Below are 17,310 nucleotides of genomic sequence, written 5' to 3' on the forward strand. Positions count from 1 at the left end.
AACAGTCGAATAACTGGAGAAACAAACAAGCCACTGTTTATCCTCCTCACGGCCCTTTCACTAAACACGTCCACCCTAACTCATTCTGCTAACCATCCTCCGCGCGTCTCCTTACTGACCTCATGAGACGGTATAGCTAACAACTAGGATGCTCTTTTATCTTGTAAACAAACAGGCAGGTAGCACTGGGGAGAAATCCACTGGAAAAGATTTGACTTTTCCCTCTTAAAAAGTAACCGAGTTATTTGAAAAATGGTGACACATTGGCAATTGGCCTATTTGGGTTTTCTAGGTGCTCTTGACAAGGAAACAATGGTGACACGGGAAGAGGCTTGACACTTTGACAAGAGGATCACGCTCTTTGATGCTGGTGAAACCCCGCAGGGAAGAAAGTAGATTTTCCAGAAATCTTTTGTGAAGTAAGTGGTGGGCGGGAGTGAGATATTTGCCCCATTGTGAGTATTTAGTGGGCAGTAACAGGATGCTAAAGACCCTGCAGAGTGTGGGGCAGCCTTATAAAAGGGAGAAATGTCCCATCAAAATGTCAGAAGTGCCGCTGAAGAAAAACCCTGGGTCTAGTGTGTGTCGAGAAAGGAAGAAGTTGTCTTCAGTTCCTCCTAAATTTTCCACCCGACAGTTCTTCCTCTGTGTTGTGTACAGGCCCTGTAGCTCCCAGCTTCACCATGGGGCCACTGGTCACCCTGCTCCGAGTCACTTGCTGACACTCCACTGGATGCTGCTCCCTGTCCGGGGAACCAGCACGGGGACCAAATCTGCTGTGCCTGCACTCTTCGTAGTTCCTGTTTCCTATCTGATTGTACTGAGACTTTGGCATACCCTCAGGGAATGACCGTGGAAACAGGAAAACATTTAGAACTTTAAAGATGACTTTCTCTGCAGTTCAAGGTGAAAAAAAGCACTGAAGTCTGCTAACCATTCTTAGGTCTGAGAACAAAGTCTGAGATGTTCCATTAGAACATTCGCTTCTCTTCTTTTTAAGAAAATTTTAAATTATTTTTTATTTTTATTTTCTTAAATGTTTATTTATTTATTTTGAGAGAGAGAGGGAATGAGAGTGAGTGAGTGGGGAAGAGGCAGAGAGAGAGAGAGGAAGAGAGAATCCCAAGCAGGCTCTGTGCTGTCAGAGCAGAGCTGGATGTGGGGCCCCATCTCATGAACCGTGAGATCATGACCTGAGCCGGAATCAAGAGGCGGACACTTAACCAGCTGAGCCACCCAGGCACTCGGTTAATTTTTTTTTTATTATTTTTAAGTAGTCTGTACACCCAGTGTGTGGCTTGAACTTACAACCCTGAGATCAAGAGTCACGTGCTCTACCGACTGAGCCAGTTAAGTGCCCCCATTCTCTTCTTTTCATTTCTGCCATGTGAATACATCTTTCAGAAACTTTGTGCCATACCCACAGAATTATCTATCAGCTTCCTCAGCAGTATATTGCCTGAAGTCTGGGTAGGTCTAGTTAGAAACACACATCCATACGATAGGTGATGGATATATTACAGCCTCTGACACTAGTAGGGATTCAATCAAGACTTGTTGAATGAATGAATGAATGAATGAATGAAAAAGCCCCCCTACTCTCCTTTTCTCTCTTTCTTCTCTTCCTCTTCCTCTTCCTCCTTTTTCTTTTGGCTGGGATAGTTAGATTTGGTTTCTGTTGCTTGAAGTTAATAATCCTGATGGATATAGAATTGAATTGCTTTAAAAAAAAAATTATCTTCTGAGAGGGAAAATTCAATCCAAACCCAGTATTTGCCAACAGATAGAGTTTGTCAGTTACCCTCTGCTCAACTCTGCCCTTGGGCACTAGATAAAAGCCCTTCTCAGAGATATAGTCGGATCATACCTGATACATGACCCCATTTCAAATGTTTAGCAGACTTTCTTCTAGTGCAGCTCTGTTGAACTGAAATGAGGTCTCGTAACCTTGCTTTCTAGCTTTCTGAGTAAATCACATGCACAAAAACTTCCCTCCCCATGAATGCTGTTATCAGCTCTTCCTGACTCCCTTACCTAAAACTTTCTGAGACCAAGCCTTCACATTTATCACTCCTTCTCTCTTTGTGCCTGATTGTTTTCTGGGTGTAGCCATCTCTATGACAGTAGAAAGAGATTCTGAGGGAGAGGGAGGTAGAGAAGGGACTCTGACTTCTCAAAAAACATCATTCATATGGCAAGTTGCCCAGTTTTCTGACTGAGGTTTTTCTGACCCAGTGATTAAAGAGTGAGGAGTAGTAATGTCTCGTTCCTCATTGTCATGTGAGTATCATACAGTTGTTCTGTGTGCTTAGTTTTATCTGTTGTACATTTAGAGGAAATTCCTCTCGAATTCTGCAGATCAGCTGAGTATCATTTTTAGGTTGCAGCCTTGGAAATGTATACATCCTTTTGGGGTTTGTTACAAAAATATTTTAGGAGAAGTTTAGAGAGATCATGTTAGAACTTAAACTAAAAGGCTTAATGTTTATTTATATACAAGTTATATTTCAGGTATTTTTTAGTTTGTCCAAATATGGTGCATAAACTCACGTCTGATCAAACTAGTACTTCCATTCACACACTTCCTGTTTCAATAATGTGATTCTCTAATTTGGAGGCATATTTTCAAACTTTGAGCTTTTATGATTGCCACTGTTGAACCCCTGGTCCCCTCATCTCCATTATAAATCCTTCCAGTCCTCAAGAAGGGCTCAGTGGTAAGTTGTCAAAATATGCTTCTTGCTTTGAGGTCCTCTGTTCACTGTTGGACCACTGTTTCCAATGATGCTGGTGGCCCTGGCATGACTTTCAGAGTTTATCTGAAGCCTTATTGATGGCAGTCACAACTTTTATTTTCCTCACTGATGAATGCTCTTGAAGTTCTTCTAATTCATCTGGAATTAAGTTCTTTGAATGTGGGAGTCATGCCCTATAATTTGTAAGAAGCCTGGAGACCACTTATATACTCTGTGTCTTGCACAGAGGGGATACTTGATGGTTGTTGGTTGATTGATTACTGGTAAGGCTATGGTTGTTATGTGTCAGGTGGCAGGCTCACAGATGGGGACACTGAATCTCAGCTCTACAGGCTCTGTAAGCCTTTAGAAATCCATCATGCCAATGGGGAAGTAGTTACTATAGGTATTACACGTTTTTATCAGCATTTTCTGTTTGTAGTAAGCACTTCCTGTGTGCTGTCTCATTTAATTTACTTATTTATTTATTTTAAAATTTATTGTTGAAGTACAGTTGACATACAACATCATATTCGTTTCAGGTTATAGCACTGTAAGTCAATATCCAAAAACCTTACCAAATGATTACCACAATAAGTATAGTTACCATCTGTTGCTATATACAATATTGTTGTCTGTATGTCCAATGCTGTACTTTTCATCTCCATGACTTATTTAGTTTATAACTGGAAGTTTGTACCTTTTAATCCCCTTCACCTATTTTGCCCTTCCCCCCCACCCTCCTTCCCTCTGGCAACTACCACAGTGTATTCTTGGTATTTATGACTCTGTTTCCATTCTGTTTGTTTGTTCATTTGTTTTGTTTTTTAGATTCCACATACGAGTGGAATCATATGGTAATTGTCCTTCTCTGTCTGACATATTTCACTTACAAAATACTCTAGTTCCATCTAGGTTGTCACGAATGGCAAGAGTTCATTCTTTTTTAGGACTGAGTAATGTCCCATTGTGGATATATCCCACATCTTCTTTATCTATTCATCTGTTAATAGACACTTGGTTTGTTTTCATATCTTGGCTATTTTAAATAATGCACTAATAAAAATAAGGGTGCATATATCTTTTCAAATTAATGTTTTCATTATTTAATTCATTCTTCACTGCAGATATTATTATTCCATTTGTACTGACAGGAAAATGCAGGTTCAGAAGAAGAGATTATATGGTTATAGTAATTAGAACAACAATGACATACGATTACATTCTGGAAGCTAAAAAGGAAAGATCAGAAGATGTAGATGTATGGGAAAAATTCTTTTCTTTTTAAAATTTTTAAAGTTTACATACTTATTTTGAGAGAGAGAGAGAGAGAGAGAGAGAGAGAGTCCACAAGAAGGGGAGGGGCAGAGAGAAGGAGAGAAAGAATACCAAGCAGGCTCTACACCATCAGTGCAGAGCCCAATGTGTGGCTCAAGTGCGTGAACTCTGAGCTTATGACCTGAACTGAGATCAAGAGTTGGACACTTAACCGACTGTGCCACCCAGGTACCCCTGTATGGAAAAAAAAAAATTTTTTTTAAGTTTTTTAAAATGTTTATTTATTTTTGAGAGAGAGGTTGACAAAGTGTGAGTGGGGGAGGGGCAAAGAGAGAGGGAGACACAGAATCCGAAGCAGACTCCAGGCTCTGAGCTGTCAGCACATGAACCCAACATGGGGCTTGAACCTGTGAACTGTGAGATTATGACCTGAGCCGAAGTTGGACGCTTAACTGACTGAGTCACCCAGGTGCCCCGGGAAAAACTCTTAAAGTGTGATGATGGGTAAGAAAAGTCTGTCTGCTGGGGAGATAGCCCGGGCCAGGGACATAGTTGGCACTCAATAGAGACCGGGAGTTCTAGAAGCATAGACTTCAGTAGCTGGAATTTTAACTTATGGGCATAACTTTTCCTTTTCTTTTTGTTATTTTTATTCCAAACAACTACAACAGGGAATCTGTATGATAACATAAGGGAATTTGGAATTTCTTTGATTACTTAGCATTTTATGTTACTAATCATGCTTGAGTTAGGCATCCAGAGTTCCTGTCAGAGCAGTAAGTAGCCTATTCCTGATTGTGGAAAGCTATGCTTCTCCTCCTACCCGAGGCCTCGTCTTCTAATTCCCCTGGGCAGAAAATGTATCTAGTTCTGTGTTTTCAGTTTGCAGAATCTTCCCCTTGAGGCCCTATAGTTTGGCAGTGTAAGTTCCAGCCATAGTCTGGTATTTGTCTAGTACAGCATAGTCCTGTGAAATTTTCTGCAATGATGGATATGTCCTGTATCTGCTCTGTCCAATACCATAACCACAAGGCCCACATGGCTGTTGATCATTTGAAATGTGGCTAGTGTGACTGAGTAATTAAAATTTAATTAATTTAATTTAATTTAATTTACCGTTACATTTAAATAGCCACATGTAGCTAGTGCCTGCCATGTTGGACAGTGCGGCTCTAGAGTCTGGTCAGAAAAGAAACCGGAGCACCTGGGTAGCTTAGTCGGTTGAGCGTCTAACTCTTGATTTCGGCTCAGGTTATGAACTCATGGTGATGAGACTGAGCCCCACACTGGGCTCCGGGCTGAGTGTGGGGCTTGCTTGGGATTCTCTCCCTCTGCCTCTCTCCCCCGCTCTGTTCTCTTTCTTTCTCTCTCTCTCAACAAACAAACAAACAAAAAACAAAAAACAAAACAAACAAACGAAAACCCAACCAAACAAATAAAAAAACTAATCAGTTTCAGGTTACATCTCAGTTGGTTCTTCCTACTGAATTCTTGCCTCAACAGAGCTTTTTCCTCTGTACAATCATGTGAGTACTTCCTGCTCTCACCTCACTCAATTAACTTTCTCTCTTATCACTTGTTTCTCAGCATTTTAAAACAATTACCTACTTGCTTCCAGCAGGAATTTCAAAATTGCTTTATTGGACAATCTTTTCATAGAAGCATTGTTTTCCTGTTTCTCCCCTATACTTGGAAAATAAAACTAATAGTTTGTGAAAGCTGTTCCTTTTCATATTACTTATTAATGCAAAGAGGTATTTCCCAAAGTGTGGAGCATGTGCCCCTAGTGGCATAAAAGACAATTTTAGGTGATATGATACTAAGCATTTACATAACTTTATTACTTATTTTTATTTTAATGACTACTGGGAAAATGTGATTAGTACCTCAAATGTGTAATTTCATGGATATTATTGCTTCACATGAAGCTAAAGTAGACATTCACGTTTTACAAAGAGAGTCATTTAAAACAATATCGAGTAAATAATAATACAGGTGGTGTGCAGATATGGTAAAACTTATTAATTTATTTTAAAAATGGCTGAACTCTGGGAAATGCAGTTGTTAAATAAACTTTCAGTATCGACTCCACTCCCTGCCACTTCCTACACATGCTCTGAGTTTCAGCCCACTGCTCATCATTTGCAAACGGGCTGAGCACTTCTCCATCAGGCCTTTGTTGATTTCTGCCCTTCTGTTCTGGGCCTGTCATTCTCCATCAGGGGAAATTCTGCACAGCCACGGAAGCCAGAGCCAATCTTCGGAGAAACCATCCATGCCACCTCTTCTTCCTTGACTCTTTCACAACGTGAAACTCACCTGCCTTCTTTTTTTTTTTTTTTTTTTTTTTTTTAACGTTTATCCATCTTTGAGACAGACAGAGACAGAGCATGAACGGGGGAGGGGCAGAGAGAGAGGGAGACACAGAATCGGAAGCAGGCTCCAGGCTCCGAGCCATCAGCCCAGAGCCGGACGTGGGGCTCGAACTCACGGACCGTGAGATCGTGACCTGAGCTGAAGTCGGACGCTCAACCGACTGAGCCACCCAGGCGCCCTTCACCTGCCTTCTTAACCTCATGGCACACTATTCACCCTTCCAGCGTAGCGCTTAGCATTTGATGGTTTAGTTGGTTATATGTGGATCTGTTTCATGCACTGGGATTGAGAATCCCTTGAAAGGAGACACGTTGTCATAATCATCTTTGTACCTTAGTGCAATCACAGTGTCTGGCACATAGCCAGTGTTTATGAACTATTTGTTAAGGGACAAACTCAGCTTTTAAATTAAACTTGATTATGTGAAGCCAAATTAAGCACCTGGGCCCCTTTCCACTCACATTCAGTGCATTTACTAACATTTGGCCACACCAGGTTAATAAATGCACAGAATGGCGAGTTACATTTAGTATTAGCCAAAAGGAGACACATATGGATTTTAAAGCTGGGAGGAAAAGCTTTGTAGCTTTGCGAAGTTAAAACAAATGATTTTATGAAAATAATTCACACCTCTGCTACCAAGGAGTTTTTAGACTGAGAATTTAATTTATTCAAATAATGCCAGCTAAAATGCTCTGCTATATTTCAGGGGGAAAAAAGGCATCTTTTTGGTTTCAGTTTCAATTATAAACTTTGTCTATACTGATTTCTTTCACCATTGCTTAACCTTTCTTTTTGTTTTGTTTGGATAGCTGTATTACAAATACACCATTACATGCCTCTTTGCTATTGAGGTCAGATAATAAGATATGTATCTAGAATACCTGAATACAGTAAATTTTCTGTAAGCCTTCTAATGTGAATGAGTCATTTACTTATGTCTAGGACAGTAAAAGTATGCAAGATAGCCTGTATTTATAGAAACAGTTTCTGCCTGAATAAAAAGTTTACTTCATTATTTTCTAGAAAGTCCTTGGCCTTTTCTTCTCTTTAAAAAATGTTTTTTTAATGTTTATTTATTTTGAGAGAGAGAGAGAGAGAGAGCATGAGCAGGGAAGGGCAAAGAGAGAGGAAGACACAGAATCCAAAGCAGGCTCCAGGCTCTGCCCTACGCGGGACTCAAACCCACGAGCGAGGTCATGACCTGAGCTAAAGTCGGACGCTCAACCAACTGAGCCACCCAGATGCCCCAACCCTTGACCCTTTCTTATAGTGTTTTCTAGCTTAGATAGGCAATATATTTGTTCAGAAGAGATTTCCTTTCACGTTAGCTTTTCCCCTCCAAGCTTAAATGAAGTCTAGTAGGTAAGACCTTGTTCCAGTTACACTCTTTTAAACAATGTCTGATTTTGACAATGTGTGGGATAAATTCTTAAGTCCATTTCTTCACCGTCAGTTAATCATTTGGCAAACACTTATTATATGCTGGGCTCTGTCTTAAGTGATAGGATACAAGCTGAACAAGACATGAAGCTTACAGTCTACAGAAAACCACATAAAAAAATGATGCTCTGTTTGGTGCACATGCAGAGTGCTGTGATTTTATGAAGGCATCTAACTGGGCTACGGGGTCAGGGAAGGCTTCCTGGAGGAAGTGACTCCTGAGGTAGTTTTTAAACAGTAAGTAGGCATCAGCTGGACCAGGAAAGAAAAGAATATTCAGAGTGGCATATGGGAAGGCCCATAGGCATGAAACAACTCCTCACAGTAGGGAACTGAGCATTCTTTGTGGCTGTGCAGAGGGTACTTACACTGGGGAAAGGAAGGAAATGAGGCCTAAAAGGGGTTGACAAATGGCCAGAATATGAATGGGTCTTCCATTAAGCTAATGGATTTGATTTTGGCCTGATTGCCAGTGGAGCCATTGATGAGTTCATAGCAGGGAAGTGACAAGTTAGGTTCGTGTTTTGGGCAGGGGACTCTGGCAGCTTGGTGAGGGGTGCACTGGAGCAGGGCCAGACTGGAATAGAAACCCAATCAAAGACCACTGTAATGATCATACTGTGATGTAAAAGAGTCTGGGCAAGGCTTAAGGATATTATGGAACCGGGAAGGGCAGGAGGGGATTTTAGGAGATAGCACTGTTGGGGCACCTGGGTGGCTCAGTTGGTTAAGCGCCTGACTTCGGCTCAGGTCAGGATCTCATGGTTTGTGAGTTTGAGCCCTGTGTCAGGCTCTGTGCTGACAGCTCAGAGCTTGGAGCCTGCTTTGGATTCTGTGTCTCATTCTCTCTCTGCCCCTCCCCGACTTGTGCTCTTGCCTCTCTCTGTCTCTCAAAAATAAATTCATGTAAAAAAAAAAAGGAGATAGCACTGCAAGAATGGGTGACCACAGGGTGAGTTAGAAGTGCCGTGTGGGCATCTCTCAGGCTTTGCTTGAGCACTTGGGTCACATATAATGTTATTCAAGGAGCCAGGTGTCTCAGTGGGAGAAGTTGTGGGTGAAGTTTCCTAAGGTTCATTTTTAAAAGATAAATAACATCTAGGGAGAGAGGGGTGTAGGAAAGTTTCCATGAAGAGAGTATTGTGCAAGAATCCCAGAAGTGAAAGAGGATATGTGTTGGGTTCAGTTCAGAGGCTGTGGCTTCATCCCATTGAAGAGACAGGCTGTGTAGTAGGGACGAGGCAGTGGGGTATGGAGTGAATGGATGCAGGAAGCATTCAGGTGCCTGAATGAGATGTTGAAGGTGGGAGAGAAATGGGGCCATTAAAATGGTTCCTGGACCCAATTTTAACATACGTGAAGAGGGGGGCTTCCCCATATACCACCAGGCAATTTCAGACAGCAGTAGGGTTCCCAAGAATTCAGCTAAATTCTGATACTGTCAACCTGGAGATAGCATCAGATTCCACAGGTTAAGAGTTCAGTCTTACAAGACCGCCCCCCACCACGACCGCCCCCCACCACCCCTGCCCCCGGCAAAACACACACAACTTCAACAGCCAGTCATAAATCACAGGCTATTACCGTGCCTCTGGCTGACAGACTACAGATTGGAGGTTACCACGACTCTCTCCTTGGACTTTAGATGCCAGTCACAAAGTCCAGATTGTTATTTGTACTTCTGACTGGCTATAAATCAGAGGTTCCCACAACCCTCTCTTTGTGTTCACTTAATTTGCTAGAGCAGCTCAGAGAACTCAGGGAAACATTTTACTTACTAGATTACTGGTTTGTTATAAAAGGATATAATGTAGGAGCAACCAGATGGGAGAGATGCCTAGGGCAAAGTACAGGGAAAGGGCATGGAGCTTCCATGCCCTCCAGGTAAACTACTCCCCATCACCTCCACTTATTCATCCACCCAGAAGCTCTCCAAACCCATTCTTTTGGGTTTTATGGGGACTTCATTACATGGGCATGATTGATCATTAGTGATCATTAATAATTGAACTCAATCTCGAGCCTCTATCTTCTCCCCAGAGGTCAGGGGGGTGGGACTGAAAGTTCTAACCCTCTCATCACCAGGCTGTTTCTTCCGGGAACCAGCCTCCATCTTTAGGTGTGGTTCAAAAGTCACCTCATCCATATAACAAAAGACATCTTTATTGCTATCATCACTTAGGAAATTCCAAGGGGTTTAGGAGCTGGGAGCCAAGAACCATGGACAAGGATCAAATATATGAGAAATAGTTCTTACATCAACCTTAAAAGTAAAATGTTTTTACTAGCAAAACATGGGTTTATTAGGGAATAGCAGAGAATTGCCATTCGGGATATTCAAGCTATGGCAAAACCAAAACCATAAGCAAATCTGAAGAGAAGGTTAGTTTTAGGAGGAAACTAGGGAGGGTTGTTCCGAACAAAAGATCATTGAAGAAGAAGAGTCTGAGGTTGTGGCTGTTTCTTACTGGCTGCAAGTGGCGATCAGTGTGTTGTTGCTGGGACAAGGAGGGATCTTTTTTTTTAGGAGCAGGAGATAAATTTCTGTGTGAAAAGTGTCCTCCCAATGTCAAAGTAAAAATCATCTTCCTCCTCCTTACTGCTGGTTTTATAGGCTGAGATGAGTGGTATATGCATGAGAGCTCCCCTTCAAGGGCTTCTGGACTCTATTTTAAATGAGGTTGCCTTTATTCATTTTCACGCTTATAAATCACAATATCACAGCCATTCATTGGATTACCAACGAAGTCACTTCAGGAGAAAAACACTGGGTTCAGTTTTAGCGTTTGGGGTTTGAGATGTTTGTGGGACTGTAGATGATAATGTAAGCCACAGAAATAGATGAGATTTCCCATGGAGAAGTTGTGAAGCAAAAGAGAAGCATTTGGGACAGAACCTCAAGGATCACAACTAAGGGACACACAGAGAAAAAGGTCGTTGCAAAAGAAGTAGAGAAGGAACAGTTAGAGTAAAAAACCCAAGAGTACAAAAACCAAAGGAAGAAATTTTCAAGACAGTCATCTGTGTTATATGTTTTATACATTATAAAAGAGTCAACAAAATAAAGACTGAGAAGTGTTTGTAGGATTTAGCAACTAGGAAGCCCTCGGTAACTTTGGAAAAAGCAATTTCTATGGAGTGGTGAGTGGGAGCAGGTGTGGGCAGAAACCTGGCTGCATAAGATTGATGAGTGGGGGGAGGTTAGGAGAAGGAGACAGCAAGTGTAGACAACATTGTCAGAAGCTTCACTGTAAAGGAGAGAAAATGCCTTTAACTAGAAGCATTGATTCCTCTGACATAAAGTCAGAGGTAGCATTGTTTTTTTTTTTTTTCTTTTTTCAGAAGAGAAAGATTTGAACATGCCTAAATGCTTATAATGAGACAGTAGAGGGGAGAAGATAAAATACAGGAGAGGCAGTGGTACTTCCTTGATCAAGTTCCTGAAAAAGCAAGAGGCCACAGGACTCAGCACATAGGTGAAGAAAGTAGGCATAGGAAGGGTGAGGGATACCTCATTCATTATGAAAGGCGAGAAGGAACAAAAGAGATACATTTGTAATTTGGTTGCGGGAAACTGAGGAAGTTCTTTCCAGTGGCTTCTGTTTTCTCTGTGAAGTAAGCAGGTAACTGATGAGCATGAGAGGAAGTAGAGATGGTAGAAGTGATGGTAAGAAAATAAGATGGTTTGATATATATATTTCAGAAGGCACTCAGCTTTTTGTGAAGATAAGGACAATGGGAATGAAGGAAGAGTTGAAGAAAAGGTCCTTGAAACTAAGGAACAAAGCTATCAAGGCATTGGGTGGTTCCTTTATTTGACTATTTAAATGAAAGTGGTCATAGGAATAGGTAGAATGAGAAACAGTGAGTTAGACACTAATATGATCAATTAATGAGGGGGTTGGCAGCAGATCAGTAGATGGCAGTAATAAGAGGGGATAGCAAGTTGTCAAGTGTGATGTCCTGAGTCCTTTTTTTTAGATGTCCTAAAAAAAAATACGTGTTTTTTTAGAAGTGGAGGAGAAATGTTATGAAAGCAACAGGAAGCAAGAGGCTTCCTATCCTACTTTTGGGACCAAAGGTGAGCAGGATGTAAGAGAAAAAGCAGCATCCACTAAAAAACGGCTGCAAGGGAAGAGGAATCATCAGGAGATATTCAGATTTCAACTAGAGCAAAACTGTGGAGATGATGAGGATGAAAAGAGTAATTTTCAATAATATACCATGAGTTCTAGAAGGCAGAGAGAAAAAGTGAAGGGTTTGGGAAAGGTGGAACATTATCTCAGATTAAAGGATATATGCGTAGCTATCCTTATATCTGGGTGATGTTTGATGATTTAGGAGACTTGGGATTTTGAAGGTAACAAATAATCAGATGTGAAACATGATGGACTTGGTCTTGATGAGGTTGCCATATTCGATTAAAAACTATGGGGCCACTGAGGTCTTTTCTTTGTTTCCAGTTCATGGTTGCTTTGTTGCTAAGAGATAAGGCAAGGTATTTCTTTTAGGCAGCCATTGACATATAGAGATAAGTAAAATCATGGGCATGGTGAACTTATCTCAGGAGAATAGGGTGACAAGGAAGGGGTCTAAAGACTGAGACTTGAGAAATTCTTACACTTGATGGCTGGGTATAGGAGAACAAGCTAATAGAGGAGACCAGGAGAAATCACAAGGTTAAAAGAAAACCAGGAGCATGTGGGTCATGATGGGATTCACTGGAAAAATATGTTTTACAAGGAAATGATTAGTTAATATTGTCAAAGGCTAAGGTGAGGGACAAAAGTTCCATTATAACAAGGAGATTGTTGATAATCTCAGTGGGACTTTTGTGTGAAGTTATTGCACAAAAGCCAGATTGACTAAAGAGTGAAGGAGAAATGAGAAAACTGGGCTAATGAATTAGCAAGTTCAACATTTTGGCTTTGAGGAGATTATGAGAAATGAGAGGGTGACTTAGGAGGTAGAGAAGGCATCTTTTTTTTTTTTTTTTTTTTTTTTTTTTAAGAAGGAGAGACTTGAGTATATTTGACTCTCTTTGGGACAAGGAAGAAGTTTTATGTACAGGAGGAGAGAGAAGAGAAAAGAGACAATATAAGTTTCCAAGAAACTGAGAAAGATGATATAATTGGGGTTTTTTTTGAGAACACACTGAAAAAGTTTGGTTGGGAGGTCAAAGAGTAGAATAACAGAATGAGCCTGGGAGTTAAAATTAGTAGTCTTTGTGGTTGACTCCTAAACAATCTTTAATTCCAGATGTTGAGTGTTAGCCAATCATGGTCATGTCACTCTTCTTGCCTCAAAAATCCAGGACTGGTATTTGACCCAATCATGGCCAATGAGTAAGAAAAATCTGCTCATGGGTTTCTGCAAAGGAAGACATGGCTCCTTTCTTCTTCTGAATGTTGGTGTATATGGATATCACACCCAGAAATGCAATATTCTGGCAGCCCCCGAGGGGAGCCAAGCTGAGGGCAGAACCAACGCATCGAGGCTTATAGAGGAAGATGGAAAGAATTTAGGTCTATGATGATATCTTTGAGACACTATTAACTAATTCTGGCTCCTGCCCAACCCCTTGACTTCTCTTTATATGAAGCAATTAAGTTTCCTATTGTGTATGCCAATTTGAGTCGAGGTTTTCAGTTCCTAGCAGTTGGATATGTTTTAACAAATGTGGTAGGATTAGTTGTTCTCAAGACTTAGTACTGATGCAAGTGTGCTGGCTGGCTTCTAAGGCTCGATAATATTCATATTTTGAGATCCTGTCAGAAATTGTGGCTTTTATATTGGTTTTAAATAGAACTTTGATGCTATTTATTGTTGTTATTTCTGAATTGTATAAACCTCAGTGCTGAGTGACAGAAACATTATTTTAGGACTGAATCAATACACAAGTAGCTAAGGCTTACATGTTCTTATGACCTTGCAAAGTTCAGCTCTGAGTTTACCATGGAAAAAATTGGCTTTCAGTAAGGTTTTTGGACTTTATGAAACTTATTAACAAACAGAGAATGTGTCACGTTCATGTCTGAGTCACAAAAGAAGAAACTGGCATTAGGTACAAAATTAGGAGCTCACTTGGGTTTCTAGGTAAACAAAAATATCACAACCATATTTTCATACGTTTTTCAGGAAGAATAAGTAAAAATGCTTTAAAAAATAGAATTTAGAAATAGAAGAGAAGTTGTTACTGGGATGGAGGTAGACTATTTGCCTTTTTAATATTTGACAATTCAATGTTGAAAGATACCCTATATGAGACAACTTATTCCCATTGACTTTAAATAACCCATTGACTTACAGAACCTTATAGGAGAAAGGAAAATCTACTATATTCAGTTGAATGAATAAACTCAACCATGTTTAACTTCTGATTTGCAAAGTGAAAAAAAAATGTATTCACTATCTTCCTTCTCTCCCCATTTTGATGTCAAAATATGTTAACTAAAAACTGATGTCTCACTGTTTGTTCATATTCTACTGCTTTATGTCAACTTAAATGATGAGAAAGTGTTTGTTGAATTGTGGCTGAATTCATCTGTTGGGAAATTGAGAGTTTATCAATGAGGACATGATAGATCTCTCTAGAGAACGGAAGCACAATTAGCGAATTAATGAATCTGCTTGTAGATTTCCTATGACAATTTATTTGTTAGTTCATGGTAAGAAATGGTTGCAGCTCTTGTAGTGATCCCTAGTCTTCTGCCTTACTGGCAATCTGCTCAGGAAAGTGTCTTAACAACACCAAGAACTCAATGGAGAAAAAATATGTCAGGGTTGCACTTCTATATTTTCCTTTCTTTTTGAAAGAAAAAAAGTATTTATTTTTTGTCAAATTTATACCTGCGTATGGTTGAAAGAGTTGAATCTATAAGGTTTGTTAAATGAAACAGTAGTGCTCCTCCTCCTTCTCCACCATTTCCCCTTTCACCATAGGCAATCAGTTTCCACTCTCTTAGCTGATTCTTTTATGGATTCTCACAATGGAAGCTGTGGGTTTAGCTTTCTTTTTTCTGGTCCCAAATATACATATATACCATTTAATTCTCTCATCAATCAAATATGGTTGTAAATTTATCTAGATCAAAATTCAGCGTATGCGTTGTTATGGCTCAGCAAACACATTTCAGAACTTTTCATCTCCTGTCTGAACAACTGTTTTTTTTGTTTGTTTGTTTGTTTGTTTGCTGAAGTAAATATTGTCATTTTGTGAAAATTTCTTCGTACTTGTTAAATTCAATTACAGATTTTCTAGCAGTTGTCTAAATTTACTCTTGAGAGGGTAAGATGCATTATATTTGTTTGCTGTTTGTTTGTTTTATCTATTTCATCTTGAAGATACACTCTCCCAGAGTCTTTTGGTGTTTTCCAACATGGGCTGTTTGTCCTCAATGACTTGTGCACACCTGTAGTTTTGAGATCACCCATCATTGTCACAGGTATTCCCTTTGCTTCTCTTCTGTGCTGGATCTCTTTGTTCCTATTTCTTCTTCTTCATTTAGACTCTAATTTTGGTGGAATACGTCAAGTAGCTTCCTGATAAAAGGTGCGTGGGAGGTAAATATTCTGAGACCTTCTAAGTCTGAACATATCTTTACCTATACTCATAGTAGATTGACAATTTGGCTGGATATAAAATCGAAGAATGAAAATAATTTTCCTTCAGAATTCTTAAGACTGCTCCACTGGCTTCTAATTTCCATTGTTGCTATTAAGAAGACTCAAATCATTCTGTTTTTTGTTTTTTGTTTTCCTTCTCTGGAAGCTTAAATTCTTTGGCCCCAAATTATTGGACTTTCACAATAAAGTACTTGGTGTAGTCTATTATGCTTAGTCTTTTTGGACTATTAACTCATGTTTTTCAGGTCTTGAGAAATCATTGCATTATTTCATTGAAATTTCCTCCCATTTCTCTGTCCCCTTATGAGGAACACCTATTTTTCAAATGCTGACTTCCTTAACTGACTTTCTGATTTTCTTACCATTTTTCTCTTTTTTCCACTATTTTTTTTTATTTCTTGGTGAATTCATTAGATTTATCTTGCAAACCACCTATTGTGTTCTTCATTCCTCCTTCAAACATTTTAATTTCTGAAAAGTTTATTTTGTTCTCTGAATTTTACTTTTTTGTATGTGTGTCATTCTGATCCTATTTGAAGTCTTCAAAATCGTCTCTTACTTTCTGAGGATATAAGTGATGTTTTTCAACTTTATTAAAGGCATATTTTGCATATCATAAAATCCAACCATATCGTGCCTACAACTCTATGATTTTTAGTAAATGTATCTAATTGTGCAACAATGATGATTGCTTTATTAAAATCAGTTTTATTATGCACTGTTTATTTACTACTTACTGGGTTTTTTTTCAAATTTTAAATTATTCTTTTGCTTTTTTTTGTTATGTGTTTTGTTCAAGTCTAATATTTGAAAATGCTGACCCTTTGTTAACAAGAATCAATAGGAAATATAGGATCCCTCCCCTCTCTTGGCCTTCCTCCGGGAAGCCACCACCATTGCCTCATTGGCTGGATGCTGGAAGAGTCCTCCATGTGTGTGGACTCAGGATAACAGGGCAGTCTCCTTCTGTGATTGCTGGGCTTGTGACCGCGGCAGTATCTTTTGACTTTCAGTGTCTCTAAAGTGTTTTTAAACCATTTTGCATACATGGCTCAGTGCACGCTTCTCTTTGCTTTTACAGTTTTCCACTTGGTATGGTCTGTGTGTTAACAACTTCTTCCATGACTATGAGGTTTTTTTCTTGCCATTTACAGTCTTTAAAGGTCTTGTGTACGGTCTGGAAGAGCTGCTGGCCCTCTAGGGAGACAACAGTACTGATTGCATAAGCCTGGCTCAGCTTCTCCTCCTTCTCTGTCCATGCTTTGCTGGCAAGCTTACTAACATTGAGTGCAGCTAGTGGAGGATGGGTTTCTGTTCGGTCATTATTTCCACATCTGAAATGTACTGTAAGTTTATGCATGGTTGGGATTTCAACTAGAAGAGAGACATTTTAAAGCATTTTGGACTGGTAGTGGAAGGCTACCACCTCACCCTGTAGCCGCTGCCCCGGCATCCTCCCTCAGGAAAGCTGGCTCCCAATGTTTAATTACTTGCCTTGGAGGAGCCGCCTTCTTGGGAGAACAGCTTACTATTTGCTGTTAATCCTCGTTTCCACCTTTGTCCCAGGCAACCACTGATCTACTTTCTATATCCATAGATTTGCTTGTTCTGAACATTTCCTATAAGTGGAATCATTTATTATGTGGTCCTTTGTGTCTGCCTTCCTTCACTTAGCATAATGTGTTTGAGGCTCATCCATCTCCACACGTATCTGTAGTTTGTAACTTCTTACTGTTGAGTAATATTTTATTGTATGACTAGACCACATTGTTGTCTATCCATTGACTAGTTGTTTTAATTTTTGCCCCCCCCCCCCCCCCAGTTTTTGGTTATTATCAATAAAGATTCTACA

At 39.9% G+C, this 17,310-nt stretch overlaps 1 pseudogene; it reads right to left on the bottom strand.

Annotated features, from left to right (window-relative positions):
* Positions 1-16,400: 16,400 nt before the first annotated feature.
* On the bottom strand, positions 16,401-16,911 carry LOC125916887 (protein LSM12 homolog; annotated as a pseudogene).
* Positions 16,912-17,310: the final 399 nt, after the last annotated feature.

This window comes from Panthera uncia, unplaced genomic scaffold, assembly GCF_023721935.1.
Source record: "Panthera uncia isolate 11264 unplaced genomic scaffold, Puncia_PCG_1.0 HiC_scaffold_1293, whole genome shotgun sequence".
Classification (NCBI taxonomy): Eukaryota; Metazoa; Chordata; class Mammalia; order Carnivora; family Felidae; genus Panthera; species Panthera uncia.